This window comes from Girardinichthys multiradiatus, chromosome 13 (genome assembly GCF_021462225.1).
Source record: "Girardinichthys multiradiatus isolate DD_20200921_A chromosome 13, DD_fGirMul_XY1, whole genome shotgun sequence".
In the NCBI taxonomy this organism is placed as follows: domain Eukaryota; kingdom Metazoa; phylum Chordata; class Actinopteri; order Cyprinodontiformes; family Goodeidae; genus Girardinichthys; species Girardinichthys multiradiatus.
The window spans coordinates 29,133,644-29,147,698 of record NC_061806.1 but is presented as its reverse complement, the minus strand read 5'-3'; the positions used below and the strand labels follow the sequence as shown (position 1 = coordinate 29,147,698).

The 14,055-nt window shown below is 39.5% G+C and overlaps 1 protein-coding gene across 15 annotated transcripts in view; it reads left to right on the top strand.

The window, feature by feature from the left end:
• LOC124878960 (POU domain, class 2, transcription factor 2) overlaps positions 1-14,055 on the top strand; it is a 124,989-nt gene that overhangs the window by 70,513 nt on the left and 40,421 nt on the right. The gene's annotated exons all lie outside the window — the stretch shown is intronic.

Sequence of the window (14,055 nt, the reverse complement as noted above, 5' to 3'; positions counted from 1 at the left end):
TAAGATCATATATCGGTAGAAGGATGCTGAGGCTGGAAGTGCCAGGCAGAAGAAGAGGAGAGGAAAAGGAGATTTATGGATGGAGTGAAAGAGGACATGACAGTAATGGGTGTGAGAGTAGAAGATGCAGAAGATGGGGTTAGATGGAGACAGATAACTTGCTGTGGCAACCCCTAAAACGGAAAAGGCGAAAGAAAAAGAAGAAGAAGAAATAAGATTATATGTGGTTAAGTTATAGTGCATTAAAATCAGTAAAAGGGGTGTAAAAACTTTAATAACAAAGTGTTTTGCTAGAATAAACATCTCTAGTTCTGAGGAATTGGTCCAAAAATAATGCATTTTTGTACAGATGAAAATAAATGCATAGAAGAAGAAACACATTAATCGTTTTTTGCTCTATGTTCTAACATGGAGGTTGAAACACCAGAGCAGACCTGCTCATAGCGGCAAATATTTGAGCCCTGCCTAGCATGCAGGTATCAATCCACACAATTGGACACTACAGGGGGGGTACAACAGGGTCACACTGTAATTACATAGCTCCATATGAAGCTGAGAGGAGGGTGGAAACAAACGTCAGTGAGGTGTAAATACAGCCCTGCATAATAGTCTGAGGTATAAAAAGATGTCTCCTAATCAGTTGGGTTTCATAGCAACATCATTAGGATGCAGAAATATTTAAGGCTATTGGTAATAAGCTGAAAATGCTCTAGACATACAAAAAAAATAGGCAAGGTCACATACAACTGAACAGTTTAAGCTCAAAAAAATATCCTTTAAAATCATAGAGGCAGTAATCAACAGATAATAGAACAGGTATTCTTGCAATCAGTTGAGCAGATATGGGAATCGACCAAATTTCCCCTTAATCAGCTCTGATTGGAGATCGGATGGTAAATTACTGAAAAATCTGATTTTTCATTAAATGCATTAGAATGAAGAACTCCCACTATTCTTAGACTATAACGCATCAACGTGCAGCTTGTTTTGCTATAATATAAGGCTGTTACTTGTGTATCGTGTGCTTTTATGTTTTTATTTTGTTTTTATTTTATTAAACACTGTTGAATGTTTTGTTTGTAACTTATTTCAACTTTAAAGAACTTTGGTCCTGCGCTCATTGTTTTCAGGTGCTTTATAAATAAAGTATTGATTTAATTTGAGGTGCTTTGTTTTGAGTTTAGGAAAACTCGGATCAAGTTTAGGGACACAGGCTTTGATGCATACATTTAGGGATCATCTTGTAATTTTTTTAATATCTACCTGTATCAATAATCCTGCAGTTCATATTTTGTTTTTATTTTTATGGTACAGTCCTTAAAATTTAAAATCCAACCTCTAAGAAAATCTGAAGTTAGATATGGCCAAGAGAAGCACAATAATAACATTAATTGATCTCACTGCTATGCTGTCTGCAATTGTGAAAGCTCTCTCACCTCAGCATGCCAGATGCTTGAACCTAAAAGTGAAACTGGCGGCAAGACCTGCTTTGAGCACGTGGGCACACTTAAAGAGCATTGAAATTTCAATCCGAGATGGTTAGTTAATCTTTTGGTATGAAAATAAATAAAACAAGATAGTTACGTAACTCTGTCCTGACGCAGCAGGACACTGTGAATTACACACTTTTAAACACAGTAAACATGGACTATTCAAACCCGGAGATCACCACTTTTTGTCCCACAAAATCCCATTTATTTCCTCACATTCTGACCCACATAACACAATGTTTTCAAAGCCCCTGAAAATATGCAATGGCACAATGAAAACATAAGTCTTTTATGACAACAAATCTTTAGGTTCATATATGGGTTTAGGTTCTGTTATTTCCACACATTAAAGTTTTAGCACTGAATGCTACTTCCAAATTCAGGCTTTAATGCCTGGGAGGAGTAAAGCTTTCCCTCTGAATGCTAATTTTAAAGTGTCTTTGTTTTAAACTTGTAAAACTAGGTTACCTCAACTAATGATGGCCAATTCAACTTAGCCTAGGCTTTAAATGCTGACGTGTGAAACGTTTAACACTTAACACATACGTTTATTTTTCCTCCAGTTTCTATAGCCAGTTTTACAATGGAATTTCTGGAGATGTTTGAAGATGAAGAGATGAGGAATAGGACATCCACCTTCCTTTTCTCACCTGTCCTCCTCTGTACCTTCACACACCACAGGCCCCACTCTTAACTGCTGCATTTCAGCCATTTTGAGCCATTTTTGTGTGAGCGTGCAACGTGTTTGTGTGCACTTAACGTGTGTGTCTGTTGGTGCAGAGAAAATGGACCCTTATCCAATTTGTACTGGTCAGCGGTGTGAAATGGTGGTGGGTCGGTGAGCCAGGCAGGGGGCGAGCGTCGACCAGTGTGTGCTTGCACGTTCGAACGCCGCCGTTGTCACGCAGTTTGTGTTACCATGCTTTCATCTGCCGTGCAAAGAGACCAGAGCGCTCCCTCACACACACACACACACACACATGCACAGCGAAATAAAAGACCTGATTATAGTGCAAATGATAAGACAAACATGGTGTTCAATGTATTATTGCTGTGGGAACGTATAATGGCGTCACGCTGACTTTCCCGTTGTGCTACAGTCTGAACACACAATAAAATTCCAACCAGAAAAAGATAGACTTTTCCATTAAATTGGTTGTTATTGTATAGTCTAGCCCCTGCGGATCTGATCCATACAATGACACCGACACACACCCATGTTCTGTGTGGTTGTAATTATCTCTGCCCTGGATGCCTGTAATTGTGGCTTTGTGTGTGTGTGTTAGGTCTGTTGCCCTCACCCTGCTGTTGTGATTATTTCAGAGCCCTTTTTCATCATATCTGTCTTTATTATCTTCAGAAAAATAGATTCAAAGAATTCAAACAGGCTCTTTCACACAATCAGTTAATAAAAATGTTTTCTCTATGAAGTATTGAAGTAGTTCTAAAGAGAATAAATAAAATGCTTTTATTCAAAAATCAACTGAAAAAAGTGACCTTGATGTGCTTGAAGCTTTTATCATTTGGGTTTTTCTTTTCCCAAAAGGATTAAATAAAGTTAGATGTAAAACAGACAAAATGTCCTCAGAAAATAAAGCAAAGCAAAGGTTCGGCATTTTCAGAGAAACATTTCTAAAATAAAGAAAATAATTTGTAATCAAACGTCTGATTGAACAGCTGGAAAGATTCTGGAAAAGGTTACAGAGTGCCTCCAAACTCGCTTTATGACTCACAATGGCCTCACAGCACCACGCTCGTTGTCTACATCTGTAATCTGTGTGTGTGTGTGAGTGTGTGTGTGTCCATGTGTCATTTGGTGAGTGAACATGAGTGGGTCTGGGGCGGTCGGTTGATGGAAGGAGTGTAAAAATAGAGAGATAACAGCCACTCTGAAGCCAAACAGTCCAAGAAGCAGGGGGGTCGGAACGCTGTGGCCTTGAGCGCTCATTCTTGCCTCCGGCCGTCCATTTTTTTATCCGTCCGTCTCTCTCCACGGTTGGCACGCCGATTCGTTCGGCCCTCGTCGACAAAATGGAGTTTGTTGAGTGGAAGGCAGTGATGGTGGCCAGGAGGCTACGGATGATTCTGGGATCTCTGCAGAAGATTTGAAATGAAATATCCAAACTTTTTTTGAGAATGTTAGGACGTTAGATCAGGAAAATAATGAAAGTAAAATGTTCTCTGTTTGCATATTCTTGCCTCTCTCTGGGAATAAAACTGTCCTCATCAACATTTTGGCTTGATTGGTCTGTAAGCTCTTCAGGATCCTCCCTCAATCCTGCTGAGTGTTTACTTCAAACATGTAAACAAATCAATAACTATTAATATAATATAATCAGACAATATTCATAATTCACTAAATACCCACACAAAATACATGTATAAAACTGTAATTACATCACTAACCAAGAAAACCAAAAACCTTGATTACAATGAGTTATACACTGATAAATCTCAGTACTTTATGAAAAAATCTAAAACTAAAATAATTCAGTTCCATTACATAATTCATCAGGATTCAAATTCTTAAGTTCATAAAATAAATCCTGATTTTGAAATACGGAAAGAAATAAAATTAAAATCTGTCCTTTTCTTTCATTAATTTCCCATAATAAATGCTGCCTGTTAGTCACATAAAATGAAACAAACAAGTATTTCTAATCACAGTGTGGTCATTTTAAAGACTGTTTTACAAAACTTATTGGATGGAAATATAAAAATAAAACAGATGCAAGCGAACTAACTGACCCTCACATTTAGTCCTCAGCTCTAGAGTTGCATGAATTGCAGCATCAGTGTGCGCATTCCTGATATCATAAAGCAGTATTTGGTGAACTGTTGTGCTTTGATGCCATGCAGTCACGCTGTGCACGCTAATAAAATGTCAGACCATTGGGTCGTAGTAGCTGTGAAGCTGACGCTCACAGAGCAACGGGGGCGTTGGGACATTGCAAACAAAGGATGAGTGAGTAAAATATGAGTTATTCACAACCATGGTTATTATTGCAAAATTAAGCATTAATATCATAATTAAATGTTTTTTATAATCTCGTGAATCATGCAGATGACACTTCCCTCTGAGATCCTAAATATTTCCCAACTTCTCTCTTCATAAACGCTGCAAGTTAAGCTAATTAACTGGCAGATATACAAAAAGGCCTATTGGTTAAATAATTTAATTAGAACAGATCCGTGCAAATCAACTTCCTGTTGCTCTTACTGATCTTCACACTCAGATCTAAAGTTGCACAATATATCAAATTGTAAAATCAGCAATATTTCAATAATAGAAGATTGACTGATAGCAATAAAGTGGTGCTGTGCATTTATGATCTGAAAGCCAATGAGTTATTTGGTAGTTTAGATTAACTTTTACAGACCTTGATGCAAAGAGCAGATGTAGATTTTATTATATGATACATTATAATAAAAATAAAGAAAACTGCCAAAACTTTGTCATTTTGTTCCTACGGTATAAAATCCTTTTAATGAGATGCTTCAGAATGTGTCAGTCAGCTGTATGGGTCATAGAGTGGTTTAACGTTGCCCCTCCCCCACCTATTGCTCTGCATTGCCAGTCAGCTGGCTGAAAGAATGCTCCTACATGTTCTCCATGCTTAAGACAAAAAACATGTCTGTTAGGAAATATTTTCAGTGATGAGAGACACAAACAACCATGGAATGTGAACTAAAGGAGCTACTTTAAACCAATACTGAATAGGTGTTATTTCTGCTTTGGTCCGTCTGTACAAAAAATAGCTAAATGTTTTATATATTAGTTAAAACTATAATCATTAAATGAGATTTCTTTAGCTGCAGTAGGAGTACGTTTTTCTTTCCTAAATAGAAGCAGTTATATCATGTTAAACATTTTTATTTCAGGTTGTTGCTGTGAAACTGTGATAGTTTTACTCCAGGTTATCATACTGTTAGAATCTCATAGGAGAACAAGTCTATTTCCACCTAAAACTGTGTTTATAAGACTAAAGATAAGACTGAGGAACCCTCTTGTGGTCCTCTGCTCCATGAAATGCTGAGAGGTTTGGTTCACAGTGAGGAGAGCACAGGGGGGTAAATCATACCACTCGACTTCCCTCTCCTCATCCCTGCCCTTCTATGCTCCAAACCATTCTTCCACCCCTAGGGGTGATTTCAGAAACCTGTATCCCCTTCCCATCTCATCCTTAAATTTGGAATCTGCCCGGAGCATCCTGATCCCTGGCTGCTGGAACTGAGGACGGTCACGCTCCCAGATTAGGGATTTCTGATGCAGCTCCGGTCGGGACAGCAGCTCAGCCCTGCAGCCGGGGTTTGTGCTTTTGCTGTGTGTGTATATCTGTGCGTGTTTGCCTGCTGCTTCATGTGGGCATGTTCATGCACTTCGGGCAGATATGTTTCACCTCAGCGTGTGCATGTTTTTAGAGTGAGATCACGCTTTCATTTACACTTTCGGCTCTTGGTTTCAGGCTTTCTGAGCCGATGTTGCACGCGGGTAAATGAAAGCCACAGCGCTTTGTCTCTTGACCTCTCCAAACCAGAAAGAGGAGGCAGCAATTTTCGCACAAAAAAGGAGGGAGCGGGTGTGCATGTGAGGTGGGGGCTGCAGGCAGCAATCGGCGGCCTTTGCGAAAGGGCCTCCATTGTGCGTGGTTCTGGCTACCCCCTCTGTGGGGCCCCGATCGATACAAACTCAGAGCAATAAAGCTTTCCCCCTGTCATCTCCACAGAATACAAAGCAGAGCGGGGAAGGCAAGGGAAGGACGGGGGGAGGGAGGGTGAGGAGCTGTTCCGCTAGCCACACCAATTTCCTAACCCCCTCTTTCACCTCCCTCGTCTTCTTTCTCTCCCCAATTTTCAGCCCTAACCACAAATCACCTCCACCTTTCCTCCAAATACTCTACTTCTTCTGCTTCTCCGTCCCTTCTGACCTGCTTGTACTTTATAATTAATGCTGTTTGAATAAATACGCTTAATAATTCATCATTGTTATTTAAAGAGAGATTGACGGATTGACTGAGAGAAAGTGTAAGAGAGAAGCGGAGCAAAGATCACATCGGAGGAAAGGTGGGGAAAAGGACAGGGAGAGGAAGCAGGAGAGCAGCTCTGTATGATGAAAGAGCCAGGTTTAAATAGATGGGGGGTGTAGGTGCTTCTAACAGAGGGTGGGGATGGGGTGATGGCCACAGATGAGGGGGGGAAGGGAGTGGAGGTATTATGCTGAGAGAGAGATGGATGTGTCGAAGGAGAGGAGCTCAGATCGTCGGAGGTGGAGGAAATTTAACGGCACAGGAAAGGAGAGGACAGGAAGGGGTAGAGAGGTCAAATAAGTGCTCTGTTTAATTGGGAGCCAATTTAAGTCGGGTCCAATCGATAAAGCTGTAAACCCGGTTGTCTAATGGCCCGCAGCTCACTCTATAGATCACTGGATGTCCACAGCTCCGAGAGAGGACGACAGGCCCAACTCATCTCATTCATTCATTCATTCATTCATTCATACATTCATACATTTATACGTTTGCTTGTACCTGTGGAGCTGCACAAACCTCCAAACCTGATGTATGGAGGTAAAAAGATCCAAATCCTGTATCAGGAAAAACAGCCTTCATTTTCCAGGCTTTGTTTGTTCACACACTGCTCGGATTTTCCGCCTCAATCCAAATAGTTGAAACATAAATATCCCTGCGGTCACATGACAACCTTATAAGCCCAGATTGAAAAATAATACAATCTTCTTTTGGGGCGAAGAAAATTCGGCCCTTCTCGTGCTCATGAGATCTCCTCTCAGCTTCCATGTTGCTGGTCAAGCTGCTGGATTCCAGCTTGGACTCAGTCTAAAGATTACAACCAGTTCATCCAGACACTTTTATTCTATTTCATTCTGAGCATTTTTATTCAGTTGTTTTATCTTTGGGAGTTAGATTTTTATTTGAGTGAAAGGTAAATTATTAGGATTTATTCCTGATTTGAATCCCTTTGGATGTGATTCCCATCTTGCAGGTCTTTCATCGAGGCCTTTTATTTCCTCCTTTCCTCCACCCAGACGCGTGTCTCATTTTTCAGTCATTTCTCTGTCCACCCCGTCGGTTCTTTTTGTCATTTACTCTGTTGCACACAATCTGCCCCCTCCCTCCTCATCCAGTCCCTCACACACGGATCATCAAGGCGAGGCTGTGTGTCTTTGTTAGTCCAATTGTCACCATCCTCTCCTTCCTGCTATTTCCTGCAAGGACGCTCCGTCACGCTGGGGCTCACTCTGCTCTAATCACACTGATTTTACCTTTTTTTTTTCCATTTCATACTTTCCTCTTCAGTTTATTCCAAATTTGATTCTTTGTATTTGTCAGATTTGTATTTATTAGCTTTTTTTTTTTTAATTTCCCACCTCCACTTTCTCTTGGCATCTTTTTTTTTTCCAAGTTTTGGTGTCATTTTCTTTTAAATGTCCATTAAGCAGACATTCTGTTCACCGCCTATTGTTTGCTGTCTGTTTATTATTTTATTTTCTGATTTTCTCTTCCTGCTGCTCCATCCCCGTCCTTTCCCTGTTTGCTCCATCATCATCCATCTTTGCCAGTTTCCCATCCTTTTACTTCTGATGTTCAAAAGCACTTCTGTTGGGTCTCACTGTGTCCGCCATTATTCTCCAAAGTTTGCACCTTTCCCAGCCCACTCCCAGCCTCCATCTTTGCACCTCAACACTGAGATCCTGGGAGAAGGAAGTACCACACAGTGGCCATTTCCTTCTTCCCCTTGTTCTCCCTCCCTTCATTTCTGTGTTTTTATCCCTTCATCCCTGCATTGTGCTCCTCGGGGAGGGCAGTAATAATGGTGGAGAGAAGGAGAGAGGGAGGGAGGTGCGATTATTGTCTTGTCGGGAGTCAGAGGAATCGATCGGCACAGAAATATGTGGTGCGAGAAAGAGGTACTGTATCGGATATAATAAACACTCTGGAGACATATCAGAAAGTGCTCACACCTGTGCACGTGAGCGTGCACGTGAGCGAGCATGCAAGCAGATGCACACATGTACAGCACGTAAGAGATTCAATTTAAAAGTCAAAGAAACTCCTCCACAAATCATCATCCAAACATGAGTTCACTCCTTCTCTCCCAGGCAGCTTCTTCTAAACTGCTGATGCTTCCTGAGGAGGTGGAGGAGTCAATATTTAGGTTTAAAAAAGTCCTCAGCTGCTCAGCAGGAAGATCATCATGCAGATCTGAGCTAGAAATGCACCGGTCAGGCTTTTCCTGGTTGATACTGATTACCAGTTTCTATGCAGTCTGATGTGTTTATTCTGGTTTTTCTCATGATTTAATACATACAAGTGAAAGAAAATGTGCTTGATAGAGAAACCCAACAACACGTGAATGAATTGTAATTTTATCTACACTTAAACATCAAAGATTGTGTCCCTAACCTTCGTCTTTTATAAAACTGCATCCTGTTGGTTGTTGTGTTTCTAGGCTGGAAACAGTTCTTAGCTTTGAAGCATTTAATGAATTGGAATAAATCAGATTTTTCCGACCTGCCGACCACCAATCAGGGCCGGTCATGGGAAAACTGGAAGATATGATCTCTGGCTGACTGCATCCTTAGCCTTTACCTGAGTTTGTTCTGGTGTTCTTCAACACATTAGGGCTTAAAAAGAAGAGGCTTTGTTTATGTTGTGACTGAACGTCATCTGAAATTAAATAAAAATATATGTAATCCTGTTCAGCTGCAAGTAGCAGACATCAACATGCAGGACTTTGTTTGCTCCACTTCGGCACCTGCAGGCAGAGAAACATGCTTATTCTTAATGATTAACACTTTCACAGGTACACACACAACATCCGAGCAGAAGCCCTGTTCACACGCATGCACACACACACCGATCCTGCACTGCTGTTGCCTGGCAACGGGTCCATGTGTCCTGCGTTCACGCTGTCCAGTGGCGCCACGACCGCCGCCACTGACCACTGCTGCAGGGGGAGGATGGGAGGTGTGGGAGGGACTGTTTGAGAAATTGGGAAAAAATTACAACTCAGAGGGGGAGAGAGACACTAACTGTGGCTGTAATGATACAAATGTCTCTCAGAGGCAGAAATAATCTGGTTTACCTTGACGCTGAAGCCCGATGGCAAAACCAAAAACCAATCTGTCAAAATAACGTCAGGCTGAGACGGACCGAAGGCCGGCAAGACGGAGACCAATCCTGACGCTCTTAGAGAACCAAGGCCTGAAGTGGAAATAAAACGCAAACATCTGCAGAATGTGATGAATTTAAATTAATGCAGAAAAGCTTAATTTGGTCTAAAGCAACTAAACAAAGTTTTATTTCATTCATGTATTTTTTTTATTCTAAAGATTTAAATAGAAAGCACGTTTTTCAAATAAATTCCATTTTTTTCTTTTATGCCAAATAAGATTTTTTAAGAAATTATTTTTGTTTTCATTTCCACCTAAATTTGTTTTGGTTGGATTTACACAAAATGCTTTTTTCTAACATCTTTTATTGTGCAACTGAGCCCACAGTGTTTTACTCTGAATACACACTCGACCTTTCACAGGTCATGATAAAGTGCTTTGCCTAACGACGTTTCAGAATGTGGTGAAGAGGAGTTGGAATCAAACTGACAACCTTCTGGTTCATCCAGCGCAATAGCAGTTAGCTTTCAATGTTTTAAGCATGCAGCAAACTTCACCTTTGGCACAAAATAAAGCTTAATAGATCATTTCTGAAGTCATGTGAAGGATATTTTAGAGGTTTTTCTTGCCTTAAAGAGAGGAGCACTGACGGGTTATAAGAGGCTGAAAGTGATGGAAGGCAGCCATTTTTTTATGAATTATAAATAATGTGGAGAGGTCCGACATGATGCTGGACATAAATATCAGAAGCAAGGAACAGATCTGGATCAAACTTCTATGCAAGAGTAAAAACAGTTTGTGTTAATCTGGATTACATTATAATTAAATCTGATTGCCTACCTGAGATTAAACCGTTACATCTACAGACTTTCCATTATTTTCATCGTTTAATATGCTCACCATTTATCCAAAAACAAAAAGCTTACAGTCAGTGGGAGTCAGTTACTCCAGGAGGATGTTTCTCTTCAGGAAACCAGGCCTGCACATGGAGCTCTGATTTAGAGAAAAATCTGATAAATTCATGTTTGGTTATTACAACAAATTCAGAAATGTAAGACCCATGTGTTGGTTTTGGATTTAAAAGGTCAGCAATAAAAAAAAAATAAAAAAAATTTCAGGAGCACAAAACAAATCAACAACCTCTGAATCTAGTTACTGCTAACTCTGGCTGTTTATAATCATGGCTTCTGATTATATGAAACAGTAATCGGTGGATTCATTTGAAATAAAGCAGTTTTTGTTAGTATATGTGCTGATGATTCACATCTGACAGAAAACAAAAGCGAATCCGAACAAATGTGCTTTCATGTTCTTCCTGTGAGCTAACTGACCAAATATGGTCGTTAAAAACAGAACAATAACGTCAGTCCTGCTAGAAAATAGAAACATAAATATATGTTTAAAAGCAGCTCACCAGATCTTTAAGACTCATGTTAACTAGTTTAATTTAATTAGGAGGATTTAGATTTCAACCTTTTGTTTCCAATTTGCTGTTATCAACATCAAATTTGGAAAAACGTATTAATGCCTTCATCTTCATTAAAAGTAGGACAAAAGAAAAGGAGTGAATAAAATAATTGAATACAGTTTTATTTCACCTAAAAAAAACAGACCAGAACCTGCTGTTTTATACTTTATTTAAGCTTTCTCTTATTGAAGGAAATTTCTTTCATGCGAACCGAATTGAAATAACACATACATTTCATTTATAAAATGATTGTAAAAGATGATTTTATTTTTACAGAATCATGTTTCAGTTAATAATAATCAATAATAAAACATTTAACAGTTTCTGGGGTATTTTTGTTTTCTAACGTGAAAGGTTTCAAATCCTGATTTTGTCCCTAACATTAAATAAAGCAATAAAATGAGGAAGCTGGAGTGAGTTAGTGAAGGAAAGAGTTAAATTAGTTGGAAATAAAGTTCTCTTCCTTGATTTTCCTTGGCAGCAGATTTTCTGCTCGTTGGCGCCGAGGCTGTTCTTCCAGCTCAGCGCTGAATGTTACATGACGGGGGGAGCAGGGGGGGACAGGTGGAAAAGGGAGGCAGCTTGTGAGTATGAAGCGCGAGGTGGCAGGGACCATGTGCCTGACCTTTGACATCCACACGCCAAACAGCTCCAACAAACCCCCCCCCTTTAGTTCACACACACGAACCCACGCGCCGTCTGTCACCGGCCCCTGACAGGCGTGACCGGGGCGGGGTGGGTGGACAGAAAGAAGGAGAAGAGGGTGAAGGGGAAGGGCGCTGAGTTTAGGACCCCCTCAAGCCATCCTGCCCCCCCAGCCCACCTCGTCTACTACAACACACAACCAGGCTGGTCCTCCCAATGCAACCGGACAGATACATCATCTGCCCCCCTTGCCTCACTGGGTGTGTTTGTTATTTTAAAGAACTGCTGAAAGACATCAGGTTGGAGGAGTGTGTTCAGGTGAAAACTGGAGGTTCAAACCAATGAAACAGAATCAAAAACATATCAAAACTAAAAATAAAGTCAGATTTAAAAGAGAAAAAACAGTAAAACAGTTTGACTTTCGGATTTGGGGTCAAGATGGATGAATAGGGCAGGGATTTATGAGAGGAACACAGTTTGAAGAGTTCAGGGCCGGTAAAAAGATGGGAAAGGTGGGAAAGATCATGAGGGGATTCTTCTGTTTGGGTGCAGAAACGAAGTAAAAGAATCACATATTTCTATTTTGAATAAAATCTTTTATGTTTGAAGTATGGAAGCTGCGCTGATTATGGCTGTAAATATCTGAGTCATAAAATCTACAATATTATGTTCTATAAAAGCAATGATACGCAGTAGGGTTGAGAGATGTACATGATAGATACTCATTCAGGAAATAATAATTAGTTTTTCTCTTATTCAGCTTACTAGTTTAAAATCTATACACCAGGTTATATTGTCCTGATTAATTTTAGTAAATATTATTTCCTTGAATTTGTCTCCTTTACATCTAGGATATTAGATTTACAGCCCTGTTAGATTTGAAGCTGTTTATGTTTTACATTAAATCAGAAATGTTATGTCTTTATATTAAAAATTTATTTGTTTTCTCCTCCTGGAATTTAAAATTTCTACATTTGACCAAATTTAACGGAGTCTTTTTGCGCGCCTTGGTACTGATTGTTCGCTGGAGACACAAACTCCACCTGATCAATTTCAAGAGAAGGCTGCCACCTTCTGGTTTGATCAAGTAACTGCGGGCTGTCTTTAAACATACAACTCAATCAGCTGCTTTGTGCTTCTGACCCTGCTTTAAATTAGATTCATTAAGATATATTAAATGCTAAAATGTATCTGAGGTGGGAGTTTTTTTAATTTATCATTTAAATAAAAAAATAAATTCAAACAGTATTTAATTTTTTTCATTGTGTAAAAGATTTTACCTGTGGCCCATCTTTCTTTCTCTTGTTTGTCATGAAATGTCTTTTCCTCCTCCAGTTTGTGGTCCTTCCTCTGCTGAGCACCTTCATCTTTCTCGTTTATACCTTGACCCTCTCACTGACCCTGACCCTGAGATTATAGCACGTACTTACACAATGGGTTCATTTAATATTCCCAATTGGCCCTTTCTTTTTTCTAAGTTAACTTGTTTGTTTAAACTAAATGTTTTTGGGGGGGGGGAATGAAGACAGCGGTGGGTCATTCCCATTTATCTCTAACAAAGAGGAAGGACAGCCACGTTTTTTAAAATTATTATTTACGTTGATTACTTTTATTTGCCCGCTGTCAGTCCTAACAGCTAAGCTCCTTCTAACTGTGTTTTTACTCATGTTTGTCATTTCTGGTTAAGTTCATCTCAGACAATAGTTAATGTTTAATAGTTCTTAGCATAAAATAAATAAATTGAGGCGTTTCAAAGAACAAGATGGACAGAAGTTGAGAGCGAAGAGGTGTTTTATCTCAGTTGGTGGTGCTGACTAATGTCTGTTGCTCAGCTAAGCAGTTTCAGCGGTTCTTCCAGGTCCAATTACTGCTGCAATCCCAGATGTGACCACAAAGAGAAAGACGAGAGCAGTTAGAAAGTTTCATGCCAGGAAACCTTTATTTTTAAACCCTCTCCTGCTTGTCTGCAGCAGCTTCTGCACATTTGAACACAGTTATTTTTGGAAAGTATTTGCTGCAGGGTGGTTTGTTTTCAGTTGAACTCTGACAGTAATTTGATGAAAATGGACACATGTTTAGGTGCTTTAAAATACAGATTTTACAGGTTAAATCTCTTCCAGAGGCTTCAGTTGCATAAGAGAGTCAGTAATGTTTGTTAGAAATCCAATCCAGGGATCCAGAGAATAAGGACATATTTTTAATAAAATGTAAATTAACAATAAAACATTTAAAATGACTTTTAAATTATTTTACGTTGTGTTTGTGAACTGATATTTATCTATGTCATAAAGTTGTTGAATGAATGAATTATATCAATAATGTTT